Here is a 17294-nt window from a genome sequence, read left to right as displayed (position 1 = left end):
ACATTGCTGCAAAAGGTGGCTCTACAAAGTATTGACTTTGGGGGGGTGAATAGTTATGCACGCACAAGTTCTGTTTTTTGTCTTATTTCTTGCGTGATTCACCAACATTTTTTCTTTGCATCTTCAAAGTGGTAGGCATGTTGTGTTAATCAAATGATACAAACCCCCCAAAAATCCATTTTAATTCCAGGTTGTAAGGCAACAAAATAGGAAAAATGCCAAGGGGGGGTGAATACTTTCGCAAGCCACTGTAAATAAGGTATTTCTGTTTTTTATTGATATTTTAAATTTTTATTAATCCATTTTAGAATAAGGCTGTAACGTAACAAAATGTGGGAAGTCAAGGGTACTGAATACTTTCTGAATGCACTGTATAATCTCTTAAGATTTGAAACTTTAACACCATTGTATAATAGACCCCTGATGAGCTAATAGACTGAAAGGCTGATGGCTTCTGACAGTCTCAGCGCTCCTCTCTGAGCCTGCTGATGCCCTGTGAGCCATCTCTATGGTGATATTGCATTCATGATTCAGCGCAGAGGCAAGGGGCTTGGAATATTATGCATAATGCACTGAAATGGGTCCTGGATGAGTCTGAATAGAGATAGGGCCACAGGGGACTCTCGCTGTAGCGTCCTCATCCATAGATCTATATCAATGTCCCTGTTTTTCTTTAGTGGCACATCCAAAGCCATCACTGAATCGCTCCATCACTATTACTTCATTAGTGAGGCCCACCATCTCAATCATTTACATCGTTCAGGATGGCATTCAGAATCATTTATAAAAAATAAAATGCCTGGTTTGCCTGTTTGGTGTCATTCAGTGTAATGCTTTTTGACATCTAAATCATACATTCTTGTTCAAGAACTGCATGCTGGTTACTAATTATCCACCATTCTGGACAATAGGTACACAGTGACAGGGAGAGATGTTACTACTACACCCATGACTCTGTCCTCTCTGGATATCTGATCATATCTCTTTATCTGATGATGGCAGGGATTTAGTGTTCATTTACTCAGGCAAATATACAGACATTCATACAACCCAACCCGTGTCCTGGTAATGACGTCCTTCAGGTCCATTGAGGGTTTGTTTTGTTTCTGCAGTTTGCGCCTTGTTTGTTATTGTTTTCTCTGCTATCTGGTTTGTTGCTAACCGCCGTGTACTGACCTTTAGCTGCTACTCAATGAACCTCACAGTACAGCCTGTTCCTCTCCACGCCGAAAATAAACCCCACTTCGCTCCTGTGTACTGACGTCTGTGTGGAAAAGCCATCGCATTTCCAAGGTCGACGGGTTTCATTCTCATTATGGTTCACAATAACAGAGTTGGATGGAGGAGCGATGACAATACATATTTCAGTTTAAGTGCACTGTGACCTAGTTGGGTTAGGGGTATCTACCTGAACCTTTCTGATAGGAGGCATTTGGTGCTCTATCTGCTAAGTCTCCTCCCTTTTTTTTTTACCTGACTATCTCCCTCTGGGGCAAACCATTCCCACAGTCCCTCATAAACACAATGAGCAATCTTTAGACACACACACACAAACATAACATTTAACACTGATTCTCCTCATAAGCCTGAATAATCCTCTTTTCTGTTTGATAAAGGCCCCCTGTACTTGTGTCACCAAAGGGTATTAGTGCTGGGATCCACATTCACTCTTCATTAGAGGTAATCAAGCAGATCTGCTCTCCTATCTATCTCCCATGGCTTCTACAGGCTAGCACTTTGATAGATAAAACACAAAAGGGCCTTGATCAATGGATAACCAATCATTAGCAGCACCCTTCAAAACCAGCCTGCTGCAACAGATGTTCCCAGTGTAAATGCTCATAATCATTCAGCCCAGTGATTTGTCGAGAGGCCTGCTCAAATGATTATTCAAATATGAAACCCACCATCAAAGAATACAGAAACTTCTCAATCACTGCGCAGTGTGTAAACTAGAGACTAGCTGATTTCTATGTGCACCAGGGCTATAAGAGTTTCATGGCATGTCAAAATAGATTGACTTCCTGCACTGTACAGTATTAAGATTTGCTACACTGTACAAAACAGGTGGGCTAGAATTGAGGGGCTCCATCTGGAAGCAGTATGTCTACAGTATAGCCTGCAGGGTGAGAAATGTAGACACCAGTTTCTTTTAATTTACAGCAAATGTACTTTGAGACATAGAGGCGATGGTCAGAGGCCAGAAGAGTTCATTGAAGCCAAGTGGTCAAACATATGAGCTAAATTGTAATTTTTGTCCAATGCTTATTAGTTGAGTGTATATTTCAGGGCCATGAAGAGTGCCAGGTTCATCAAGCAGCACTGTTGCTGCCTGATTACCTAACCCCGTACATTATCTTTTTAAACAAGGCATCAAACTATCTATTATTCGTAATAACCAAAACATGAAATATGCATGAATATAAAAGTACAATGGAATAAAATCACTTTACTGTTGTATAAATGCCTCTTTTCTCAATGTGACATCGGAGATCGATAAACAGGTGAAAATATGCTCACTTATAGGAACTAAATTATAATACTAAAACCCCTTATGAGATCAAATCTGACAATGGATTCACATATGGTTTTCAAAGATGATTTAATGACTTATAAAATGTTGGATCACCTAATTTGTCCATGTACTGTTAAAATACAGGACGATCTACTAAACAGTCCTGAACTATCTTCTCTGACCAGTGTCATAAAGGCTGTTCAATTCTTTATAAAATGTGCCTAATTTTTTTATGGTGATAATTTATAGAAAGACATAATTCCTCTGTCATGTTTTTATCATATCAAGGACTCTTATGCTGCATATTCTGATGGTCAAGGAGGGCTATAATGTTTCACAACAGTACTGTTATATACGAAGTATAATACGTAACGGCTGAAGGAACCTTGCTCAATAGGTTCTTGTGCAATTATATTTTTATTATCAATACCTTCTGGTTACATCAAATAGACTTGAGCATCTATAAATACTTTTTTCCCTCAAATACTTTTTTCCCTCACTGTATATATATTTTCTGTTGTATTTTTGACTTTATGTTTTGTTTACCCCATATGTAACTCTGTGTTGTTGTTTTTATCGCACTGCTTTGCTTTATCTTGGCCAGGTCGCAGTTGTAAATGAGAACTTGTTCTCAACTGGCTTACCTGGTTAAATAAAGGTGGAATAAAAATAAATACAATTGGAGCGAGCCATTCTGAAGAGAACAAACACAGTGTGCATTATGGGGACAGTGCTCCCACTGGGCAAAAACTGGTTGAGTCAACGTTCTTTCCATGCCATTTCAACCAAAAAAATCAATGTGATGACATTGAATCAACGTGGAAAACTGATTGGATTTGCAAAAAATCATCAACGTAAGGGAATTTCATATTTTTTTCACCCAACTTTAAACCTAAATTAAATGACATGGTGACATTTTTGGTTTATTTCACATTGAATTCACATTATTTGACAACTCAACCAAATGTAAATTAAAACTAGACATTGAACTGACGTCTGTGTCCAGTGGGCTGTGTGTGTAGAATGGAGAGAGTGGTGATGCAGCACCTACATTTTAACTGATGTATTTCATGAAAACGTCTCTCTGTAAGCGAGAAGACATATCTCAAGAAGAAAGACCTAATAAGATCTCGGTATCTTTGTGCCTTGTTTGTGCAGTCTATTTTGAGAATAGAGGATGTATCTGTCATTCAGGATGTCCTTGATATCTGAAATAAATGAAAAAGGGGAGGCAGACGCAACAAGGGGGGGAAAGACGTAACAAACACATTCAAAGTCATGCCGAAGTGCTAATTGAATGATGCAGATAGTGGGAGCTGATTGCTGGCATTTTGAAATGCTTTGCTGATGTTCCTCGGGGAGTCAAACAGGAAGAAATAAACTGCATTAATTGAGATTAAAAATGCTCAAACATTGCCTTGACTTTCTGGCAGGCGTTTGTTTACGTAATTTGGATAAGAAAAATAGCCATCATAGAATATGCACAGGAGCCACAACCAGTTACGATAATTCTGTCTTGAATTTTGCCATACTTGGAGTAGAATGGAAGTCTAATTTAACCGGCAATAGTGTAGCAACTGTATTGTACAAAATCCTGAATCTAAATGGCACATTTGTTCTATCTTTCTCCTGGACACAAATCTGAAATAGTTTTTATCAAACATTGATAGTTGTATCTAAGAGTCAAATCAAACACTGAAGGTGAGACCCTCACACATTTCCCAGTTCCAAACACAACCCCTAGCCCTCACCTACGCCTTTGGGTTTTATTTCCCCAGTTGAAGGGACTCGGGAATATTTCTTACACCTAGTTGGTTACTTCAGAGATCAAACTATACTGCTTTGCCAAACTTTCTGTGTGAACAATATTTTGGTGTAGCCTACACCACAACAGCACCCATCAACAGTAGTCTGTACCACACATCAGAGCACGGACACATAATGTACCACCCCCACTCTCCTATCCTTAGCATAAACTTCAACAACAGATGCTATCCAGCTGCTGCTACACTCTATTCCTTGGTGTAACGCTGCAATATCAGTGGCAGAACTGAGACACTTATCAGTGCATTTCAATACACTACCAGGGGAGGTTGATTAATGTGAAAAGTATATGGTCTTATCAACAACAATCCAAAAATGTACATTGATCGAGCATTTCAAAACATTACAGTACACTACGGCCCCTATGGATATGGTTATATAAATTTGATTGAGTATATACTCATAAGAAAACTGCATAGTATTTATGCATCGATTCATTCATGTGTGTGCCTGCGTGCGTGCATGCAAGGGCGAGAGAGAGAGAGAGAGAGAGAGAGAGAGAGCGAGAGAGAACCAGAGTGAGAGAGAATTCTTGAATACTGTTTTTACATTTTCAAATAAATCATTGATTTTGGCAGTTATTTTAATATCATACATGTCTTCTACTGGCTTTGTCTCTGTATTTTTTCCTGTTGTAGTCATCATCTGCATACAGTATTAACTCTGCTACCTGAACATCAAACAAAGCATGCTGGAGATAAGCCAACTGGTTTATTGCTGCTCACATAAAGATAGCAACTTTTCACAGACATAGGAAGTGAAATTAGCATTTAAATAGCATGACATAATTATTCTATCAGCTAACTTGATTTGACGCCACCACAGTTGTCACCCAGTAAAACAAAAATTTTTACAAAAAAAGAAAGGAGAAACAAGAACCTCTTCCAAAGTGATGACACATTTCTATTATGTCCTCTTTGGTCCATAAGGCTGTCAGCTTTGCAAGAGAGTAAAAGAGTGTAAAACAATAGTTAAGCAGATGATACTGTAACCAGACTGGACAAGAATGGACAGGCTTGGAGATTGACAGGTCCTGAAGACTAGAAGGGGTTCACAATCACAATGACTGTCAAAGTCATCAGGATATAGCCTAAATACACACTGTCAACAGAGGCACTTCAGACTTCTGTTTGCAAATTGGGGGTGGTGTGAAGGGGAAATACAGTTTCAAGAAAGCAACATCATCCGGGTTTGTGCTTCTTGACAGCTGCTATGTGCCACTTCAGAAAACAGATGTTGGGTTGTCAACAGCCAGAACAGGCTCCACTTGGCTCCAGCAGAGCAGCAGTGAAAACACTGGTGGTTTGGCGCTGTGGTTCTAGTGGCAGTATGTATGAGAGGGTGGGGTTCTCCCTGTCCCCTCATTCATAGTACATTCACAAATGTACATCATGAACCAGACATACAGTCCTCTCTTCTGTGGCTCAATAGAGTCTTGACTGCCTCCTGTGTAGTCTAAATCAGAAAATGGCAGGCAGACACACCCTTGCTAAACATACAGAGGGGTCTGAAATGATTGACACCCTTGATAAAGATGAGCAATAATGACTGTATAAAATAAATAATTTAAATACTGACCTATATTGTATGCAAAAACACTGGGGAATTATACAATTTTATACTAATACAATTGCTCAGAGAAAGATTTTGTTTAACAATGTATGTCCTTTTAATTTGGCAGCACAGAGCCGGCAAAGTGCAGCACATGCCTCAACATTCTTTAATAATCTATCATTTACATTCACTGGAACTGGAGTCAAGGGCATCTGTCGTAGTGCTCAAACCCAAGGTCAGTGAGGCAGGCATCACCCTGCAATGAGGATTCAAGAACCAGGTGCTGGTTTGCAAGTGGGTATTTGATCTGGCTAGTTCCATTGCACAGTACTGTATTACTGCAATGGTCACGTTGCCCTGGAAAGCATTTGAAAATAGTCACTGTAAATGAAAGTGGCCATGTATTGCTCCTTAGCCCATGGAGAACACATGGGAACACATGGGAAGACAGGGGAGGACAGGGGAGGACATGGGAACACAGAGGAGGACAGGGGAGGACATGGGAACACATGGGAACACAGGTGAGGACATAGGAACAAATAGGAAGACAGGGGAGGACATGGGAACACATGGGAACACAGGGGAGGACAGCTTGTCAACTTCCCAACAGAGACCAGCAGTGAGAGAGCTGTGTTTGAAGTGTGGGTGAGATCTGTGGACCCAGTGAGCAGAGAGGACGGAAGGCATAATATTATGTTATTACCAACACGTCACTGTCAGACAGAAATGATACATTAGCAGATGACTGGCTGAATGGACAGGCTCTGAGATTGACTGGTCCTGAAGACCAGAATGGGTTCACAATCACAATGACTGTCAAAGTCATCAAGATATAGCCTAAATACACACTGTCAACAGAGGCACTTCATACTTCTGTTTGCATTTGAGGGTGGTGGGAAGGGGGGGGGGGGCATACCGTTTCAAGAAAGCAACATCATCCGGGTTTGTGCTTCTTGACAGCTGCTATGTGCCACTTCAGAAAACAGATGTTGGGTTGTCAACAGCCAGAACAGGCTCCACTTGGCTCCAGCAGAGCAGCAGTGAAAACACTGGTGGTTTGGCGCTGTGGTTCTAGTGGCAGTATGTATGAGAGGGTGGGGTTCTCCCTGTCCCCTCATTCATAGTACATTCACAAATGTACATCATGAACCAGACATACAGTCCTCTCTTCTGTGGCTTAATAAAGACTTGACTGCCTCATGTGTAGCCTAAGTTAGGAAAGGGCAGGCAGATACACCCTTGCTAAACGTAAATGTACTCCATCCAGTATTCTGGAGAGCCCGGAGTTACAGTACTGTAGAGGAGGAAAGTTGAAGATGCCTGTTGATTGAAATGTCATGTGAAAAGCATTTGCGTGTTTAACACAATCGGTTGTGACACACAAACAAAGAGGGGCTGAAACTTCCTTTATATACCACCACCAGCTGTGCCATGACCTGGACAAGGCGCCTCTGTGTGTGTGTATGTGTGTTTGTGTGTGTGTGTGTGTGCGTACTTTTGTGTGCGGGCATGGTGTGAGTGTGTGTGTGTGCGTACATGCGTGCAGACGTTGTATTGTGTGTGTGTGTCTCACCAAAGGCATTTATAAAAATTGAGGCAAATCTAGCTGAGAGCGCTGGTGAGTAGGGAGAAGTAGAGCTCGAGTCAAAGGCCTGTCATTCATTTTTTTATCCAAGATTTTAAAAACCAAACAGTCCAAGTCACCAGTGATGCTCAAACTGGAGCAGATAGTTATTTTTTATCCAAAAATAGGCAAAAACATATCAGTCTAGCATTTCAATGTTACCATGACTGACATGATTTAAAAAAGATACATAACTGATATGGTAGATGTCCTGTCATGTTGTTTGCAAATACTGTGCACTTCTGCAATAATACTTTTTTAGTCCAGTTCCATTTCTATATTTGCTTGAGTAGATGTATAAATTGAATCCTTTTCTTGGTCTCCTCTCAAGTATGAAATAGATTTCTTTCAAATGAATTGCATATAATGAATAATAATGTATAATTTGGGTCTCATGTGAGATTCAAAAGCTTGTCCTTCAAATTCATAGGAGGACTCAGAACATCCTTAATAAATGTAAACACAACCTCCAAAACAACCTCAGAAACAAAGTTGAGGGAAGTTAAAAACGAATCACATCCTATTAAAGAAGCACATCTCTCCAAAATGTTGCTTTGTCTGTTTCACTTAATAGAATTCCTGCATGCCCTGTCTAGTATAACATTGTGGCATTAAATCAATGAATAATCCTATGCAAAACATTCCATATCCTCTTTTTAATATATCCAATTACATATTTGTTCCTTTTCAGTAACTTTTCACAGTGACTAACTTTTCTAACTGCAATGCATTTATTTTATAATTCTTGCTTCCCTATAAAACTATATGTAGAACTCAAAAGTACTTGAACAACTGATATTGACAGTTATACACTCTAATGCTTATACACTCATGTATAACTCTGCTTAGGAAAATATACTATATAGCATCCCCAGCACCGCACTCATTGACCCCTCTTACCCAGTTAGCTGTGGCAAATGAACATATGTTCTCAGTCAACTTTCCTGGTAAAATAACCTCCAAATAAATAAACAAATATATAAAACTATCTAAAAGAGACAAACATATTGCTGTCTTTGACCCCCACTGCACCAAGCCAACTCATTATGAGGTTTATTGTTATTTAAGTGCCTCAGCAGTGACACATTGGCTTCTCTCTGTGTGGCCCAGCCCTTCAAACTGAGTTTCATTACACTCAGCTATACACTGCAGTATTCACCCACTTCCATTCTTCTGCTCACACAGAAACTCATTTACTTAATGGATGACTGCCATTACTTACAACAACCACAATATAATGAACATAACAAAGTGGGCCGGGGGTTCATTAAACTGATATTTTAATAGAATCATTGCGTGGCGTCAGATAACGAGTAAAGAAAGACTGGCTTACTGAGAGATAATGGAACTTCACCATGCCCACTTTCCAAAAAATACATTAATGAATAGTGAAAAATAAGAACATAGCCAGCCTCTATCGAGACTCAAGCTCAACTTTGAATGGAGCAACTTGGTTATGAAATCACACTAAGAAGGAACCCGCTAAGGTAGGAGTGAGTTCAAATGAAGCATTCCACTGCTCTAAAGATGCTCTTAGACCATTTCCTGTGAAATCTCCTACACCAGGGAAGCTGATGACCCTCTCCCACAGGAACCACTTTGGATGTGCCTTGGCGTCCTGGGGGGAAATAAATGATTCCAGCAGTGAGAGAGTGGGGCCCATGGGACTACTGTGTTCTGTACCTTTTCTATCCTTCAGCCATCGCCTCCACACTGACTAGCTTAACTCTAAGTGAACTGTGACACATCGTAAAAGGTGGAAGGGGCTTCAAGTCTAAGTATGATACTTGTAATAAAAGAGAGAAGACAGTGTATAGTTTGTCCTTTGCTTTCACCTTGGTTCAGAGAAGAAAAAAAAGACATGCACTCCAACTAAGAGAAAACCCCTTTTCCCAAGAGAAATCAATGAATTGTGTGAAAGTTGTCGGCAATTACTGATCAAAGCAGATGCTGAATTGCAGTCCTTAAGCTTTGAAGAAGTTTAGGAGCATCACAAGCCTAGGAGCATCGCCCACTTATCAATTAATTTGGGCATTAATGAGACACTAAGATTATCACCTCCCTTCTTCACTCCCTGGAGAGAAACAGAGTTTCTGCGCTCAGCTCGCGAAGGATCGACAGACAGATGGATGGGGTAAAAACCCACACCTTCAGTACAGTGGGCCTCAATGGCTGCATAGCTAACCACACTACTGTATTTTTCGTCATCATTACCTCTGCAGCTCCACACCTCCCAAGCCCTCTGCAATGGGAATGGTGACACCAGGCACAGATTAGGACTTGCATGATGAGGCATGGGAGGTCATGTTAGAGGAGAGAGACATGGAGCGAAACACCTTGGATGACCCTATCCCTTTCCCCTTGAATAAACTCTCCTAAATTAGCGTGACAGAGAATCTTAACCTGGTCTCAGAAACACAGTGGCTAATTATCGATGTCACAAACAGAAACTCAGATGGCAGAGGGCCATTAATTTGCGACGCAGAGCAAACAGCCAATGCTGCAGAAACCGTGGCATCATCGGTTGAATATGACACCTACTCTAGAACAATTTGTGCAAGAGTCGCACATGATTGATGTCAGAAGGGGGAAAATACAGCTTGCGCCTTATCATAACTGACAATGGCTAACTGAACAAGCTGACATGATTACATACATGTATTAAGATTAATTAGCAGTTAAACCAAATGGTGGCATATCTTGTAAATGTCATCTGCAATGTGAGGTGAGTCAGGTCTGCAGGACAGAGCTGAAACGTTGGGAATTTGCTGACATCTGGAAAACATATACAGTGGGGAAAAAAGTATTTAGTCAGCCACTAATTGTGCAAGTTCTCCCACTTAAAAAGATGAGAGAGGCCTGTAATTTTCATCATAGGTACACGTCAACTATGACAGACAAATTGAGGAAAAAAAAATAATCACATTGTAGGATTTTTAATGAATTTATTTGCAAATGATGGTGGAAAATAAGTATTTGGTCACCTACAAACAAGCAAGATTTCTGGCTCTCACAGACCTGTAACTTCTTCTTTAAGAGGCTCCTCTGTCCTCCACTCGTTACCTGTATTAATGGCACCTGTTTGAACTTGTTATCAGTATAAAAGACACCTGTCCACAACCTCAAACAGTCACACTCCAAACTCCACTATGGCCAAGACCAAAGAGCTGTCAAAGGACACCAGAAACAAAATTGTAGACCTGCACCAGGCTGGGAAGACTGAATCTGCAATAGGTAAGCAGCCTGGTTTGAATAAATCATCTGTGGGAGCAATTATTAGGAAATGGAAGACATACAAGACCACTGATAATCTCCCTCGATCTGGGGCTCCACGCAAGATCTCACCCCGTGGGGTCAAAATGACACAGTAACAGTAACACACTACGCCGCCAGGGACTCAAATCCTGCAGTGCCAGACGTGTCCCCCTGCTTAAGCCAGTACATGTCCAGGCCCGTCTGAAATTTGCTAGAGTGCATTTGGATGATCCAGAAGAGGATTGGGAGAATGTCATATGGTCAGATGAAACCAAAATAGAACTTTTTGGTAAAAACTCAACTCGTCGTGTTTGGAGGACAAAGAATGCTGAGTTGCATCCAAAGAACACCATACCTACTGTGAAGCATGGGGGTGGAAACATCATGCTTTGGGGCTGTTTTTCTGCAAAGGGACCAGGACGACTGATCCGTGTAAAGGAAAGAATGAATGGGGCCATGTATCGTGGCCTTCCATCAGCAAGGGCATTGAAGATGAAACGTGGCTGGGTCTTTCAGCATGACAATGATCCCAAACACACCGCCCGGGCAACGAAGGAGTGGCTTCGTAAGAAGCATTTAAAGGTCCTGGAGTGGCCTAGCCAGTCTCCAGATCTCAACCCCATAGAAAATCTTTGGAGGGAGTTGAAAGTCCGTGTTGCCCAGCGACAGCCCCAAAACATCACCGCTCTAGAGGAGATCTGCATGGAGGAATGGGCCAAAATACCAGCAACAGTGTGTGAAAACCTTGTGAAGACTTACAGAAAACGTTTGACCTGTGTCATTGCCAACAAAGGGTATATAACAAATTATTGAGAAACTTTTGTTATTGACCAAATACTTATTTTCCACCATAATTTGCAAATACATTCATAAAAAATCCTACAATGTGATTTTCTGGAGAAAAAAAATCTCATTTTGTCTGTCATAGTTGACGTGTACCTATGATGAAAATTACAGGCCTCTCTCATCTTTTTAAGTGGGAGAACTTGCACAATTGGTGGCTGACTAAATACTTTTTTCCCCCACTGTATTTGAGAGGTGAAAATGAATCTAAAAAGCTATAGTATGTGTGTAGACTAAAAAACTGGTTCTGATCTGATATATTTCCTAACTTCAGGATTTGCTGATAATTCTCAGATAATGTTTTACACTGTGACTTCTAATGTGTCTCCTTAGAACGTCATACCCATCCCAACTAGCTCTCCCACCCACCAAATGTGTCTCCCCCAGCCTACCACTCTGTGCTCTATTTGAACAAACCTAATGCAATGGTAAATCTTGGTGCTGGCGGTATAGGGCAATAGGTCCGGGGGTATGTGAAAAATATTTTGGTTATTTTCATTGTGGGAATTGTGAGCACAATAGCTGGTGGCCTGTGGTGTGATAGGGCTGGGTTTTTATGAATACATAAATTACAGGTATGATGAGGGCTTGATCACTCACTGGCCAATAAACTTGTTTCATGGCTTAATACTGCATGTGTTTATCTCAAGTTCTGTAGGTTATTGATGGTCTTTGCATTGTCATCAACTCCAATTCGGCTGGGGGCACAGAATATTCTCTTCCTACTCCATTGTGGATTGATACAGTTTATTAAATAGCATAGGCTACAGTAATGAGTAATAGCAACAGTAAAAAAATAAAATCCAGTGTTTGCTCAATATGTTTGGAGTGTTCACAGTCAACATTGTTGTAATTGGCTTCAACGAGTCTTTGTACATCACGCTTCTCCTCAAAAGAATGTAATACTAGGCTCCCGTAAATTTTATTGTATGCGTGATGCACGTTCTCAATAAGCAAGATATAGCCTAGGCCTACCGTTGATATGGCGTTATAGGACTGAATAATTTGAATAGCCTATATGTTTGGACGAGCGCGTCTTTGGTAACCAGACAAGAGGCGTTCTTTGGAAACGGGGATGGATACAAGCCTAATGGAGTAGCATATGCACTGCAGGTAGGCCTATGTGAAGGTGAATAATGCAAAAGCATGAAGACAAAAGCCTCACTAGTAGCCATTTAGAAACCTTTCATGGATGGGCGACTTGGCTAATGCATGGCCAGGATAAGAAAGACACCATAAGCATTGCTATTGAACCAGCTTTCATTATAGTAGGGTAAGGTTAGCCTACTATAAGGGCTTGTTTTTCAATTAAACAAAACGGAAAACAAGCAATTGTTACAAGTTTCAAGTGTTATTTATTACACTCATATAGCAGTCAATACAAACTGAAATCCATGAGCATACAACATATGAATGGATAAGAGTGACTCATTAATCAATGAGCAGAACTATGGGATTGGTGACCTCATGTACCATTCAGTTCTAGACTTTGGTATAGTCAGTTTGTTTTGGCTGCGGGTGTTCCTGCCTCTCTCACTCTGATTCTAGCCAGTCTCTGAATTGAGATTTTAGGAGGCTGACAGTGAAGTCAGTGCAGAGTTATGTCTGCCTGTCCTGAAGCCGGGGTAGGGACAGGGTCTGAAGTGCCTCAGTATACTGTAACTGGAGTATCCTCCTAGGATGGTGTGGCATGATGCTCTCTTCTTTAAATAGGAGTGTCACCGGATCAACTCATCTCTGGTTCCATGATGGGCATATAGCCTACATGCAGGGTTTTTTATGCATATCCAAAATAATAACAGGAGCTGGCTAAAATAATGTACAATAGCCTACAAAGATAAAAAAGGGGATGCTCCCAAACTTGATCTTTTAATAAAGCTTTGCTGGTTAAGATTTATTTCAAAGCAGTTTCATGAGCCAAACCCTTTATGATAGTCTTGACTACTTGGCGAATGCATTGGGCAGGACAAAAAAAAAAAACTGCCTTCATTGAGAGGAGGGGAGGCTATGCTTGGTTTTTAATTAATCAAATGTTTCTAAATAATAGGTTTACGGGCACAAAAAGCACATCTCTTGTTCCATGTTCATATTGGCACTGTGCGTAATGGCTGGATATGTTGTGCTTCCGCTGTCAAAATCCATGCTATAACCAACCACGTTACCGCTAAAACCAGATTTAGGTTGTTCTTAAATATCCCCATCAGCGCTACCTGAAATTGTTACTTTGGCACATGTTTTTAAGGACACACCTCAGATATTGCCACCCCTCCCACCTCAGTGCAAGCACGCTCATATAAGACAGGTAAATTACCAATCCTGGCGCTAGGGTTTTAAAACAAAAGAGCGCCTGCCTTAAAAGGGTTGAAATTGCAAACGAGCGTGCCTTTGGCAATTGTGCTGGATTAACGGCATCTTAAAGTAAATCTGCTTGCTTTGAGTAGCCTCCACGTAGGACGAGATCTGAACTGTGCCATTGGGGAAGCTCAGGGCAGGGGGTGAGTCTCTTTGTTAACAACAGCTGGTGAGCTATCTCTAATATTAAGGAAGTCTCAAGGTTCTGTTCGCCTGAGTTAGAATACCTCCTGATAAACTGTAGACAACACTATTACGAAGAGAGTTTTGAACTATATTTTTTGTAGCGTTCTATTTACCACCACAAACCATTGCTGGCACTAAGACCGCACTCAACTAGCTGTTAGGGCCATAAACAAACAAGAACATGCTCACCCAGAGGCGGTGCTCCTAGTGGCCAGTGACTTTAACGAAGGAAAACTGAAATATTTTTGAACTAATTTCTACCAGGATATCACCTGTGCAACTGGAGGCGATGGTGTTACTCCACACACAGAGACGCATACAAAGCTCTCTCTCACCCTCCATTTGGTAAATCTTACCATAACTCTATCTTCCTGAGACCTGCTCACAAGCAACAACTAAAACAGGAAGTATCAGTGACGTGCTCAATACGGAAGTGGTCCGATGAAGCGAACGCTAAGCTACAGGACTGTTTCGCTAGCATAGACAGGAGTATGTTCCGGGATTCATCCGATGGCATTGAGGAGTTTACCACATCAGGCTTCATTAATAAATGCATCGACGACGTTGTCCCCACAGTGACCGTGCGTACATATTCCAACCAGAAGCCATGGATTACAGGCAACATCGGCACTGAGCTAAAGGCTAGAGCTGCCGCTTTCAAGGAGCAGGTCACTAATCCGGACGCTTATAAGTAATCCCGCTACACCCTCCTACGAACCATCAAACAGGAAAGGTGTCAATACAGGACCAAGCTCGAATCCTACTACACAGGCTCTGACGCCCGTCGGATGTGGCAGGGCTTGCAAACTATCACGGATTACAAAGGGAAACCCAGCCATGAGCTTTCCAGTGACACAAGCCTACCAGACGAGCTAAATATCTTCCATGTTCTCTTCGAGGTTAGCAACACTGAACCATGCATGAGAGCACCAGCTGTTCCAGATGGCTGTGTGATCCCTCTCTCCGTAGCCAATGTAAGTAAGACCTTTAAACAGGTTAACATTCACAAGATGAATTACCAGGAAGCGTACTCAGAGCGTATGTCTTCACTGACATGTTCAACCTCTCCCTGACCCTGTCTGTAATACTAATAATAATTTTTCAAGCAGACCATCATAGTCCCTGTGCCCAAGAACGCCAAGGTAACCTGTCTAAATGACTCGCCCCATAGCACTCACATCTGTAGCCATGAAGTGCTTTCAAAGGCTGGTCATGGCTCACATCAACACCATCATCCCAGACACACTGGACACACTTCAATTCGCATACCGCCCTAACAGATCCACAGATGACGCAATCTCTACTGCACTTCACACTGCCCTTTCCCACCTGGACAAAAGGAACACCTACGTGAGAACGCTGTTCATTGACTACAGCTCAGCGTTCAACACCATAGTGCCCTCCAAGCTCATCACTAAGCTAAGGACCCTGGGATTAAACACCTCCCTCTGAAATTGGATCCTGGACTTCCTGACTGGCCGTCCCCAGGTGGAGAGGGTAGGCAACAACACATACGCCATGCTGAACCTCAACACGGGGGACTCTCAGGGGTGCGTGCTTAGTCCTCTCCTGTACTCCCTGCTCATCCATGACTCTGTGGCCGTGCATGACTCCAACACCATCATTAAGTTTGCCGACGACACAACGGTGGTAGGCCTGATCACCGACAATGAGGAGACAGCCTATAGGGAAGAGGTCAGAGACCTGTCAGTGTGGTGCCAGGACAACAACCTCTCCCTCAACGTCAGCAAGACAAAGGAGCTGATCGTGGACTGCAGGAAACAGAGGGCCAAGCATGACCCCATCCACATCGACGGGGCTGTAGTGGAGAAGGTCGAGAGCTTCAAGTTTCTCTCTGTCCACATCACTAAGGAATTATCATGGTAAACACACACACCAACACAGTCATGAAGAGGGCACGACAATGCCTATTCTCCCTCAAGAGGCTGAAAAATGTTGCATGGGCCCTCAGGTCCTCAAAAGGTTCTACAGCTGAACCCATTGAGACCATCTTGACTGGTTGCATCACCGCCTGGTATGACAACTGCTTGTCATCTGACCGCAAGGTTCTACAGAGGATAATGCATTTGGACCAGTACATCACTGGGGCCGAGCTCCCTGCCATCCAGGACCTCTATACCAGGCGGTGTCAGAGGAAGGCCCTAAAAATGGTCAACGACTCCAGCCACCCAGGTCATAGACCCTTCTCTCTGCTACTGAACAGCAAGTGGTACCGATTGCAACATGTCTGGAACCAACAGGGCCCTGAACAGCTTCTAACCCAAGCCATAATACTGCTAAAAAGTTAAATACACTGAACATAAACATAAATGCAACACGTAAAGTCTTGGTCCCATGTTTCATGAGCTGAAATAAAAGATCCCAGACATTTTTCCATACGCAGAAAATGCTTAATTCCCTCGAATTGTGTGCACAAATTTGTTTTTATCGCTGTTAGTGAGCATTTCTCCTTTACCAAGATAATCCCTCCACCTGACATGTAATCCATCCACCTGACAGGTGTGGCATATAAGCTGATTAAACAGCATGATCATTACACAGGTGCACCTTGTGCTGGGGACAATAAAAGGCCATTCTAAAATGTGCAGTTTTGTCACACAACACAATGCCACAGATATCTCACGTTTTGAGGGAGCGTGCAATTGGCATGATGACTGCAGGAATGTCTACCAGATCTGTTGCCAGATAATTTAATGTTCATTTTGTCTACCATAAGCCTACCAATGTCGTTTTAGAGAATTTGGCAGTCCGTCCAACCGGCCTCACAACCAAAGACCATGTGTAACCATGCCAGCCCAGGACCTCCACATCCGGCTTTTTCACCTGCGGGATCATCTGACACCAGCCACCCGAACAGTGAAGAAACTGTGGGTTTGCACAACTGAAGAATTTCTGCTCAAACTGTCAGAAACCGTCTCAGGGAAGCTGAACTGCGTGCTCGTCGTCCTCACCAGGATCTTGACCTGATGGCAGTTTGGCGTCATAACTGACTTTAGTGGGAAAATGCTCACCTTTGATGGCCACTGGCACGCTGGAGATATGTGCTCTTCACGGACGAAACCCGGTTTCAACTGTACCGGGCAGATGGTGACGTGTGGCGAGAGGTTTGCTGATGTCAAC

At 42.2% G+C, this 17294-nt stretch overlaps 1 pseudogene; it reads right to left on the bottom strand.

Annotated features, from left to right (window-relative positions):
• The window catches only part of LOC121577760, a 348720-nt pseudogene that overhangs the window by 240815 nt on the left and 90611 nt on the right, over positions 1–17294 (bottom strand).

The sequence above is a fragment of the Coregonus clupeaformis genome, chromosome 12 (assembly GCF_020615455.1).
Source record: "Coregonus clupeaformis isolate EN_2021a chromosome 12, ASM2061545v1, whole genome shotgun sequence".
In the NCBI taxonomy this organism is placed as follows: domain Eukaryota; kingdom Metazoa; phylum Chordata; class Actinopteri; order Salmoniformes; family Salmonidae; genus Coregonus; species Coregonus clupeaformis.
This window is presented reverse-complemented; position numbering and strand designations above follow the sequence as displayed.